We start from the raw sequence: 12,351 nt of genomic DNA on the forward strand, positions 1-12,351 counted from the left end.
AAATAGTGGTCAGAATTAAAACGTAACATTTAATACGAGAATTTTAGAAAATAAGTCCCATGATAATTGAATACAAAACATAAACGGAAAGAAGCAACGCGGCGGTTTGCCACACAGGTAATAGTGGTGCACAAATCCTAGTCATAAAAATAGAAATAAAGTGCTCAGCGGCACCATAAAATAACCAGGTGGTCCTACCGCTCAGATGAGACGCTCCTTGAAACAACGATTGTCTAGCAGGCGTTAATAGATGAGCACACCGTTGCTAGCGGCAGTTGTTTAGACACAGGGTAGTATGTAGTGCTGGCTGGCCCTAGTGATACCCTAGAGCCCTACAATGGCCTACGTGACCGGATAACGGAAAACCGCAACCAGTCACCTACAGGAACCTCACCCTGGAATTTGTGCGCCCTAGAAAGCCCTCGCCTACCTGGTCCCTACACGCATGTTTCGCTAAAGGAGATGAGGGAAAAAAAGCTCATCAGGGGAAACACGGGAGCTTGGGCTGATCATGTGCAAGGCGCACTGACAATGGTGTCAGATGTGCGCTCTGCACAGAGGCAAAGTATGACCACGATCCTGATATGGATCAACGTGGGCAGACTAGCTATAGGGGAAGAGGGGAAATCGGATATAAGACCCCTCTCCTGATAACAGACTCTGGCGCATGGGCTGATGTAGCCTAGGTAGCGCAGAGAAACGCTACCTTTTAAAAGGAGAGCCAGCCCCAGATTGAGGCTTGGCTAAGACACTCCTACTTCCCTCAGAGTGTGAGGTTCACGCCTGCGCATGCACAGAGCGGCGAATCGCATAGAGAGAGGGAGGTCAGTGAGCGGACGCAAGAGACGGAGATGACGTCACCGCGTCCTATCTCGCTGATACACGCGAGACGACGCGACGGTTGCCAGGCAAACGGGACGCTGTTTCCAGGCACCGTCGGACAGCGCAGCTCCAGATATGCAGCTGTGCTCAATGTATATATGGTATTTAATGGCAATACAACACGAAAATAGTAGAATCTTGAATATGTTGGCGGTATATGGACACATATGATAAGGGAAAGAGAGGATAGTATCAGCAAGGAGGGGCAAGGGGGGGGGGGCGCCCGAGGGAAGAAAAAGGCATTAAAGGGGACAGCAAGAGAAAAATATTAAATTGAAAAGTAAACGCAGGTTGGCTAAATGAAACAGCTATAGTTGAGCTGTTCATTAAGGCCCGTGGGTGAGACTGTTCCTAGTGTGTAAATCCAGTTTCCTGATGAACAGATGTAAATCCTTTGTCCAGGTAAAGGCGTCAAAGCGGCGTGTGGGAACAAAAGATAAACCCTTGCTAAGGACTGCCATTTCAATGTTGTTAAGTGTTCTCTGGGATAAATGTATTACTTGGGGGCCTGCTGGTCCCGTGTCCTCGACCTGTTTCTGAACCGCACACTCTGAGGGAAGTAGGAGCGTCTTAGCCAAGCCTCAATCTGGGGCTGGCTCTCCTTTTAAAAGGTAGCGTTTCTCTGCGCTACCTAGGCTACATCAGCCCATGCGCCAGAGTCTGTTATCAGGAGAGGGGTCTTATATCCGATTTCCCCTCTTCCCCTATAGCTAGTCTGCCCACGTTGATCCATATCAGGATCGTGGTCATACTTTGCTTCTGTGCAGAGCGCACATCTGACACCATTGTCAGTGCGCCTTGCACATGATCAGCCCAAGCTCCCGTGTTTCACCTGATGAGCTTTTTTTCCCCTCATCTCCTTTAGCGAAACATGCGTGTAGGGACCAGGTAGGCGAGGGCTTTCTAGGGCGCACAAATTCCAGGGTGAGGTTCCTGTAGGTGACTGGTTGCGGTTTTCCGTTATCCGGTCACGTAGGCCATTGTAGGGCTCTAGGGTATCACTAGGGCCAGCCAGCACTACATACTACCCTGTGTCTAAACAACTGCCGCTAGCAACGGTGTGCTCATCTATTAACGCCTGCTAGACAATCGTTGTTTCAAGGAGCGTCTCATCTGAGCGGTAGGACCACCTGGTTATTTTATAGTGCCGCCGAGCACTTTATTTCTAATTTTATGACTAGGATTTGTGCACCACTATTACCTGTGTGGCAAACCGCCGCGTTGCTTCTTTCTGTTTATGTTTTGTATTCAGTTATCATGGGACTTATTTTCTAAAATTCTCGTATTAAATGTTAAGTTTTAATTCTGACCACTATTTCATATTCTTCTGTCTGATTCAAGTGGGCGCCCATAATTATCTAATTTGTTACTAAAACCTGGAACTGTAACAGAAAGAATAGGGTGACTATGACAGATGCCAAAACATTGGGGCAGCTAATACTTAAAGGGAATGTGTCATCAGAAAATGACCTGCTGTTTAAATCACTTTTTTATGTTTAACATATTTTTAAAGAATGTTTGATGATAATATTTTTAATTTCCAATGTTACTTTTTATATTTAAACTAAAACAAAAAAATCCTGCAGTTTTCACACTGGTCATGTTTAATAATTGGCACCACTTCTTGGTTCATACAGATCACTTTATTGCAGTTATCTCATTCTAATCCTGCCTGTAATGATACCACCTCTGTGTACAGATAAGACAGGATCCACCATTCACAATAGGTGATTGTCAGAGCTTATCCATTCTTTCCTTGTACAATGACCTCTGCACTGGTCACAGAACATGCCTAGAAAACTCTCCCATAGAAGTCAATGAGGTCCCCTCCTGACCACTGTGTCTATGGACCATGGGGCTGCCGTAAAGCAATTTTTAATGCTTTGAAAATGAAGTTAAAGTGTAACAGTCATATTTTTTTTATTTGCTAGTTTATTAGAGCTAGGCATGTGTACCTGAGTTAGTCTGTCAATGATTGTCAAAAGATCTGTAATTACCTTATAATAACAGCTTATAATGTTCCCTGTCCTTTCCTCTAGTCCCTTAAAAGACCATAGCTATGGCTTGTCCCTGGCTCATCGTAAACAGAAGACAGAGGGGCGGCCCTCCACACTGCATGCCTGCATTAGGCTTCAGAGTGAGGAGGCGTGTCTCTCGGTAATCCATTCTGATTGGCTGGCAGGACACTGCTGGCTAAAGCAAGTGTGTATGTGACGTGAGGGAAGGCAGTTCTGGCAGAGGAGCCATCTTGAGAAGATCCTCATATTGTAGAGGTTAAAACAGTTGTAACTAAGGGAAAACTCAAGGAAAACTGTGGCATGTAAAGAATCTAAAGATTGCTTTATGCATAATGCTTCAGCAGCAGTAACATATGCTAAAATAGATTTTTGTTATGAAAACATGACGGTTACACTTTAAGAACAGCTCAGGCAAGATGGCCGCCCCCATAATCATGTTCAGGAAATAGAATCAAAAAAATCTACAATCAGAAAATAAAAACAGATTAGAAAAAAGGAGATGTGTTACTATCTGGTGATAACATTTTTGGTGATACATTTCCCTTCAGAGCGTGCCCCAAAGGGAATGCTCTTGTTTATGTGTATTTGTTGTGCTATGTGTATGTGGCATTGTTGATGCTCTGCTTTTTGCTTTGCAGTGTCTATGTTGTGTTACATCATTTATGCTCTGCACTTTATTTTACTTCCTTTATAAAGGGATGGTGCCTGGGTGACAGATGGTTGCGCAAGCCTCCTGACAGTTATCTCTTTGGAATTACCTGGATTTATGCGTTGGTTGCTAATTGTTATCACAGTTATAGAGAAACACTGTCTAAGTAAACTTAAAAACAGATGAATTTAAAAACCTGTAGATCACTTTTTTAACATTAGGTATTTCCACCAAATGTTTCCTGCAGCTGCAAATAAGCTTTGCTTAACATTGAGGAGAAATTGTGGCCCATTCCTCCCAGTAAATGTGTTTCCGGTGATCGGTATTTCTGGGCTGCCTTGTGGGCACAGCCCGCTAGGGTCAAGGTCAGACCATTCCTATTCGGTGTTTTTCTACTAGTGGGCAGACGTTTTACATTTTACGTAGAGTCTTCTGTAGGTTGTATCTCGCCTCTTTTTAGGATTACACCTTGTGCTCTTATTTAAAGGGTAAAGTACATTGAAATCCACACTTTCAATCTAATCTTTTTATTTGAAACACCTTTTGCCCATTAGCTCTTGGAGAAGTCATTAACTTTAACACATTAGCAGTGGCTGTTTACTGAATGTGCTCAATAAAATGCACGAATGGTACAACTGTTTGTTTATTTTTAGTTTAGTCAGATTGCGTTTGCCGACAGTTGTGATCACACTAGACCGCAATTGGAAAAATCCAGGTGAATCCAAAAGGTTCACTCACTTGATACTGTCCTTCACATGGGTTTATTGCACAAGGTAACTAGTTCCTGACCGCCCATAGACTATAAAAGTCCGGGTCTGGAACGTCCGGTCTCTGCTGAGCGAGGGGCCAGTCACAGTAGGGTACCCTATAAAGAAGACAGGTATGGGTCCACAGAGTCACTGCCTTCTAGGATCACTGTATGGCACAGCGCTGAAGGAGCTCTGTGTAATACAAATAGGAAGCGCGATGTTGCTTTCTGTTCTGGTCCCAGCAATTATGTGCCCGCTGTAAATAATAATTATGCCAAAACAGCTATTTTTTAGTCGCCTAATCTCCCAAAAAACGTAATATCAAACGATCAAAAAGTAGTATGTACCCCAAAAGGGTACCAATGAAAACATCACCTCATCCTGCAAAAAAGGTGCCATTACACAAGACAATCAACGAAAATGGCGACACAAAAACATGATTTTTTTTCCAAAAATGATCTTATTGTGTATTAACACTTTCGCAACGCAACCTGTACATGTACGGCAGAAGTTGGCACTTTACAGATGGTGCCCACTCGCGCGGTCACCATCACCACTGGGTTTCTGCTGTTTTAAACGGCAGAGACCCGCAGCAGATGTATGTGATCAGCCATAAGGCTGATCGCTTATCTTTAACCTTTCAGATGCCATGGTCAAATGTGACCATGGCTAGAGTTGAGTGAACCTGCCTTTTGGCAAATTCGGGTACGGGGTTTAAGTGAATTACGTAATGGATTCTGTTCTCACGGAATCCACAACATAATTCAATGCCAGCATGCCTTTAGAGGCATTCCGTTTTGCATGCCGTCATAATACAAGTCTATGATATGACCAGCAGAATGGAACCCTCAGAGCTGGCCATACTCTTGTTTTATGTGGCAAGCTGGCATTGAATTTCGTGATGGATTCTCTGAGAAGGGAATCCATTATGTAATTCAATTAAACACCGGATCCTGCCAATAGGCAGTTTCGCTTAACTCTAACTATGGCATTTGAGTGGTCCGGAAATAGGAGCCATGCGCTCCCATTCCCGTAACAGCGTTCCCCAGCTGAGATCGGGGAACCTGTTACATTAGTGTAATAGCCGGAAGCCTGAAGCAGGCTTCAGTAGCTATTACTAAAATATACCAATAGAGGTCACTAGGTGGCAGCACTGTATTGTTTTATTGTAAATGAAGTGTTCAATGACGGCTATATAGCCATCAGAGAACACAATGGACAGTCTAATAATTGCCAGTTATAGACTCCCCAGTATTAAAATCATTGGTGGCACAGTGCGCCCTCCCCTCCCTCCAGTATTAAGTCATTGGTGGCGCAGTGCGCCCCGCACCCCCCAGTATTAAAATCATTGGTGGCAGTGGCCACAGAGTCCGCTTACCTCCTCTCGTTGGTGGCAGTAGCAGCTTCTGATCGGAGCCCCAGCAGTGTAATCCTTGGGCTCCGATCGGTCACCATGGCAGCCAGGACGCTACTGAAGCCCTGGCTGCCATGGTAACATCCCTGCTGCTGTGTGCACAAAGCCTAGAGCAGCAGGGAGAGTGTGAAGTGCTATTCACCCTAATAGAGCTCTATCAGGGTGAATAGGACGAGGGAAAGCATAAATCACCCCCTTTCCCATTTTTACATATAAAATATATAAACAATAAATAAACATATTACATATCGCCACGTCCGAAAAATACAAACTATTAAAATATTAAAAAAAATCTACTATGTGGTGAACACCGTAAAAGAAAATAAAGAAAAACCACGTGATTCACCTTTTTTTTTTTTGTCACCTTGTCCCCCCAAAAAATAGGATAGGACTGTTCGATTATGGGCCGGACGTTCCATAAAATGCGGAATGCACGCAGCTTTTTTTTTTGTGTTTTTGCATGGTATCGAATGTTATAGAGTATTGCAATACTTTTTTATAGTATCAAAGCCGAATCAAAATTTTGATATCGAAGCAACTACACTCTGTCAGCATGAACAACCGTTTTACATACCACCTAGTAGGGTTGATCATGCTGACAGAGGCTCTTTAATCGGTACCTTTCTTTTTCCTCTATGTTAAACAGCTGCAGAAATATCTGTGTTTCATTAATGTGCAAATGAGTATTTTGGAGCACCCAGGGGGCTTTCCTGAATCCTTGGAGAACTGCTTTGGTAACACGCCTGCACATTCCCTCTCCCCTTTTTTGACCGGGATTGGCATTATCATGCTTAGGGCAGAGCTGTGTCATAGCATGTACATTTTATATATACTACTTAATATAGCCTTACCATGTTGAGAATAGAGGTTTTCTGTAATTAGAAAGGCTTAATGCATATTACTGGTTTATCCACAGGCACAATACATTATGAAGAAACTAGTAATATGTATTCGTTTTCTAAGGGCTCTTTCACACGAGCATGTCCCTTTCGGGAATCACGCTCTGTGTGCGAGAGAGATCGTGCAGTCGGGACTACAGAAGCGCAGGGCATTATCATTATTGATAATGCTGTGTGACCTTTCTGTAAGGAATCATACTGACATAAAGCTGACATTACAGAAGGGTCAGGCAGAGGCACACAGCAGTATCAGTCATGATAATGCCCTGCACTTCTGTAGCCCAGACCGCGTAATCCCCCTCTCACACGGAGCGTGATTGCCGCAAGGAACAAGCTCGAGTGAAAGAGCCTTAAGACTAGAAAACCACACTGCTCAATATGATAAGGTTGTAGCCTAAAGCAGGGCTGGTGCAAGGATTTCTGCCACCCTAGACAAAAGCTAATTTTGCCGCCCCCTTGATTCCGCCCATTGACCACACCCATTGACCCGCCCAAAGACCCCCACTCAGCCCCCTTCAGACCTAAGATCAGCCAAAGACCCCCCACTCAGCCTCCATTCAGACCTCAGATAAGCCCAAAGACCCCCCACTCAGCCCCCAATTCCCCCCACATACTACAATACTTACCTAGAACGCTGCGGCTCCTCTTCCTCGCGCTCCCGTCTTCCCGCCAGCGCTGCACTGTCACCTGACAGCGTGCAGCATCAGGTCATAGTGCACGCACTACGTCCTGACGCTGTATGCGCTCAGGAGGATAGTGCAGCATCGGGGCCGCCGCCGCCAGGGAGCTGGGGCAGTGTAAGTTTAAAGGGGCGAGGCTGGCTGCGCATGTGTGCGTGTTGGGTTCGGACCAGGATCACCCCATCAGACATGTCACCCGGTTTGGCCCGCACCCACCGCAACCCTCTCACAACGCCACTGCTAGTAGCAGTCTGCTACTGTGACTTCTATTGCAGCCAGACTCCAGAGCGCCCCCAGCAAGAGGGCACTCTACGCAAAGGCCTACTTTACTTATTGGTGGCGCCGGCCCTGGCCTAGAGTTAAGTGGTCAGCCTTGCACTCTACAAAGCAGTATGCCTGGTTTAATAGGGTTGATCATGCTAACAGAGGCTCTTTAAAACCCATTCAGGCGAGAAAGTGAGAGGTGGCGACATATGGAGAGAAATGCTCTCTACATTCGCTTCAGAAGCACCTTTTAAAGAGGTTTTCTAAGACTTTTATACTAATGAATTATCCTCTGGATAGATCTTCAGTATCTGATTAGTGTGGTTCCACTGCCGATCAGCTGTTTGAGAAGCCACCGGCACTTGCAGTAGTGCCACAGCCTTCTCTCAGCTCACCAAGCTCAGCGCCGTACATTGCTGGTATCGTAGCTCAGACCCATTCGCCAGTGCCTTCTCAAAAAGCTGATTAGCGGGGGTCCTGGGTGTCGGTACACCACCGATCAGATACTGATGACCTATCCAGAGGATTGGTCATCAGTTTAAAAGTCTCAGAAAACCCCTTTAAAAACAGCATTTTGGGGTAAAATAAATGCTGTTTTTACTCTTAACCCCCAGAGGACTTTGCGATTTTCTGTTTTTGTTTTTTCACTCCCCACCTTTTCTGTTCACATAGCCTTATGAGGGCTTGTTTTTTGTGGGACAAGTTGTACTTTCTAACGGCACTATTTAATATTGCATATGATATAGTGGGGAGCTGGAAAAAAATTCCAAATAGGGTAGAATTGTGGAAAAAAAACGCAATTTTGCTGCAGTTCTAGGGTTTTCTTTTTAACGGCGTTCCCTATGTGGTAAAATTAACCTGCTAAGTACCTTAATTCTCCAGGTCAGTACGATTACAATGATACCACACTTGTATACTTTTTCTTAAGTTTTAATACTGAAAAAAAATAAAGACCTTGAAAAAAATTTTTTTTTCTTTTCATCACCATATTCTGACACCTATAACTTTTTTGTAGTTATGTGTAGCTTTATGTGGGGCGATCTGTACTTTTCAATGATACGATTTAGAAGTGTGTGTGACTTTTTCATCACTTTTTATTACATTTTTTGGGGGGAGGTGACAAAAAATAGAATTCTTTTTCTGTTACGCCAGTCGACGTATGGTATAAATATTGTTACATAATAAGGAGGTTTTCGGACGTGGCGATGCTTATAATTTATTTTTTATTTATTGTGATTTTTAGGGAAAGGGGGTTAATTTGAACTTTTATATTTGTTTTATTTTTAATATTTTAAATACTTTTTTATATTTATTTTTTATTTTTAAAGTCACCCAATAACTTGAAATCATTAGATTACCTATTGTGTTCTGTGATGGGTATTTATCCATCACAGAACACACCATTTACTATATACCAACACAGTGCTGCCGCCTGCTGGCCGGTATTGGTATGTACCAGTGATGGATATCGGAGCCTGCTTGAGGCTCCGAGCCATCACTGGGATAATACAGCTTCCCCAGTCTCAGCTGGGAAATGTTGTTACAGGCGCAGGAACGTTTGACCACGGCATCTGAGGAGTTAAATATAAGGCTGATCACATAAATTCACGCCGGGTCTCTTCTGATTAAAGATGGCGTAGGGTTTCTGCTTTTTCAAAGTTCCGACTTCCACAGTACATGTACGGCAAAAGTTGCCAAGGGGTTAATGGATCGCAATGAGTGAGTGTTCAGTGGGAAAGGATTTGGCTGCATCAAAAGCCAACACGATATTGTCCTGTATTAGGAAAGGAATGGACTCTAGAGTAGCAAGTCATGTTTTAACCCTTTTATAAGGCACCGGTGTGACCACATCTTAAGTATACAGTTCAGTTTTGGCCAGCAAACCATAAAACAAAAATATCAGAGAGCTACAAAGAAGGGCAAACAAATAAATACAAGGCGTGGAACATCTCAGGTATGAAGACAGTTTATCAAAACCAAATGTATTTACCCTAGAGAAGAGCAGGCTGAGGGCAGATACGATGTCTTTATATAAATATGTAACCTTACGTGACACATTTGTCTCGCAAACCCAACAGAGAACAGGGGGTTGCTTCTTATGGCTAACTGAAGTGCAGTTTCATCACAAAATCTTGTCCGAAACGTAAAGCTATGGAACATGCAGTTGGCATTGGCTGGAAGGAAGGGTGGCTTTGAGACAGGGATATTTTTCTTGTGAATCTGGTATTAATATGGAATGTTGATCTGAGGATGTGAGATTGCTAGTAAGTGGAGGAACTGGAGACATTTCTCCGGAGTTTTTGTCACTCACAGCTTCCCTTGGGAACATAGTGGTAAGATAATAGAATGTGTTGACATGGATGTGTTTACCTTTGATGTAGACTTGAGGTATGTCTAGTTTTGAGAACAGCTCTGTGACTTTGACCATTGTCCAAATAGAGAGAACATGTGGCAGAGACAGCTGGGGTAGAGGCCTTCCACGCTTTTCAGGGTCATGAGGGCGTTAGGGCCCAAGCAAAAGTGTTGCTCTCTTAGCTGATTGGAAGAGACAGTATGCAGCTAGTTTGAGAAAGAGTCTAGCTAAGCTGTTGTAACTGTGGCCCCTAGGAGTAAGAGAGAGACTGTGTGCAAAGTAGAGTATTATTGTGTATTAAGTGGCAACTGATCCTATGCAGAACGTACAATTCCCCGTAAAAACGGAACCAGCTCCTTCAGCTATTGTGCCACTTCTGAATTGTGGCTGCCCGAGTATTGCTTCTTGGGAGACTATTTCTTATCTAGAGACTGAGAACAGACTTGGCTACTAAGTGTGACCCTTTTAAGTGCACTCATAACCTGGGGCAGCAAAAAGCGATGAGGAAAAGTAACACCACCAGAGAGGGATTTGTGGCATGTTTCATGTTCCCTTAGCATCCTCCTGTACATGCCCATCTGTTCACTCTGCCCCCCTGTGACAACTTGTGAGAGTAACCACTAAGATCTGTGCATCTCGTGGGTAATAAAGAATATGGGGGAAATTTATCATGAGGAGAATATTTAAAGTCAGTTTTCCTTGGGTCTGTGTTGGAGTACTTTATGCACATTTATCAAATGTCATTGTTTGATAAATTTGTCTTATCCTCAAACCCCACACTTTTGTCTAGATAAGCTACTCCAGTTCTCCTACTCCACCCCTCTCCTCCACTGAGATTGCAATTTTTTTTAAAGTCTCAGTGTTGAATCTGGAGTGAAACTTACATAGCTATTCACACCCAAAACTGGAGTGAGTGGTGTAAAAATGCTAACTGCATAATTTGTTACTCAAGTTACCCCCAAAAAGTTGCAAAAGATCCATTTTGCGACTTTTTGAAGCCAGAGTTCTGGAGTAAAGGAATAATAAATCATGGCCTATGTTTTTTGCACCACCGCAGTGTCTGCAGCATGCTGTCAGGGTATTCATCCCACCAGCATTGTCCTACTTAAAAGTTTGGTGTGTCTTGCTAGACATGTTAGACAATATGCACCACCTATTGTTTGCCCTGCTTTGCACCATCATTTTGGGCAAAATTTGGTGATTGTTGTCACATTTTAAGCAGCATGCCATCCTGTTGAGCTGCAACATATGCTTTAAAGGGAATCTATCAGCAGTTTCGACTTCCCTAAACTCAACAACATACCTTTTGTTGAGCTTTTATTAAAAGGAGTAGTGTGACTATGAACTTGTTTTCTGTCAGATTCTACTCCGGCGAGGGATCCATCTCTCACTGCACTGGGGCACGCTGCGGGCTTCCTCCTTCATTAGAGTCAGTGTAGCTGAATAGGAAAAGAAGCTGTCATATCCGGTTGGGACCTGGCTCTTCCGCAGTGCTCCCCAGTGCAGTTGAGATAAAAGAGCTTCCCTCTACAGGTTAGCACCATACGAAATTCTAAACCTTAACACACTTTCTTAGAACCTGTGCTAAATATAAGGGATTTTTTTAACGTTCAGGTGCCTATTGCGCTTTAGGAATCTGTACTCTGCTACACTGCTGTATACAGTAAAACGGATTCCCCTCCGGCCAGAACATCGCTGCTCCTGCATATACCAAGTGCTGCTCTTCTAAAGTCGGGCTGTCAATACAGTTGTGTTCAAAATAATAGCAGTGTGTTTAAAAAAGTGAATAAAGCTCAAAATCCTTCTAATAGCTTTTATTTCCATATACATAAATGCATTGGGAACCCTACATATTCTATTCCAAATCAAAACATGAAGGAAAAAAAATATCAAATTTGTGTTGTTCCTCTAAAATTTTTAAGAAAAGTGAATATTAGACTGTTCAAAAAAATAGCAGTGTTTGTATTCTTCTTTACAAACTCAAACATTCACTATATAAACTGAAAAATGTTTGAAGATTTTGCTTTCCTTTGAATCACTTACTAATATTGAGTTGTATAACCGCTGTTTCTGAGAACTGCTGTACATCTGTGTTGCATGGAGTGAACCGGCTTCTGGCCCCTGTGAACAGGTATTCCAGCCCAGGATGATTGGACTACATTCCACAGTTCTTCTATATTTCTTGGTTTTGTCTCAGAAACTACATTTTTGATGTCACCCACAAGTTTTCTATTGGATTAAGATCCGGGGATTGGGCTGGCCACTCCATAACTGTCAATCTTGTTGGTCTGGAACCAAGATGTTGCACGTTTACTGGTGTGTTTGGGGTCGTTGTCTTGTTGGAACACTCATTTCAAGGGCATTACCTCTTCAGCATAAGGCAGCATGACCTCTTCAAGTATTCTGATATATTCAGACTGATCCATGATCCCTGGTATGCGAT

The 12,351-nt window shown here is 43.3% G+C and overlaps 1 protein-coding gene across 1 annotated transcript in view; it reads left to right on the forward strand.

Moving 5' to 3' along the window:
* The window catches only part of TBC1D19 (TBC1 domain family member 19), a 193,389-nt gene that overhangs the window by 158,202 nt on the left and 22,836 nt on the right, over positions 1-12,351 (forward strand). The window lies entirely within an intron of this gene.

The sequence above is a fragment of the Bufo gargarizans genome, chromosome 1, assembly GCF_014858855.1.
Source record: "Bufo gargarizans isolate SCDJY-AF-19 chromosome 1, ASM1485885v1, whole genome shotgun sequence".
NCBI classification, from domain to species: domain Eukaryota; kingdom Metazoa; phylum Chordata; class Amphibia; order Anura; family Bufonidae; genus Bufo; species Bufo gargarizans.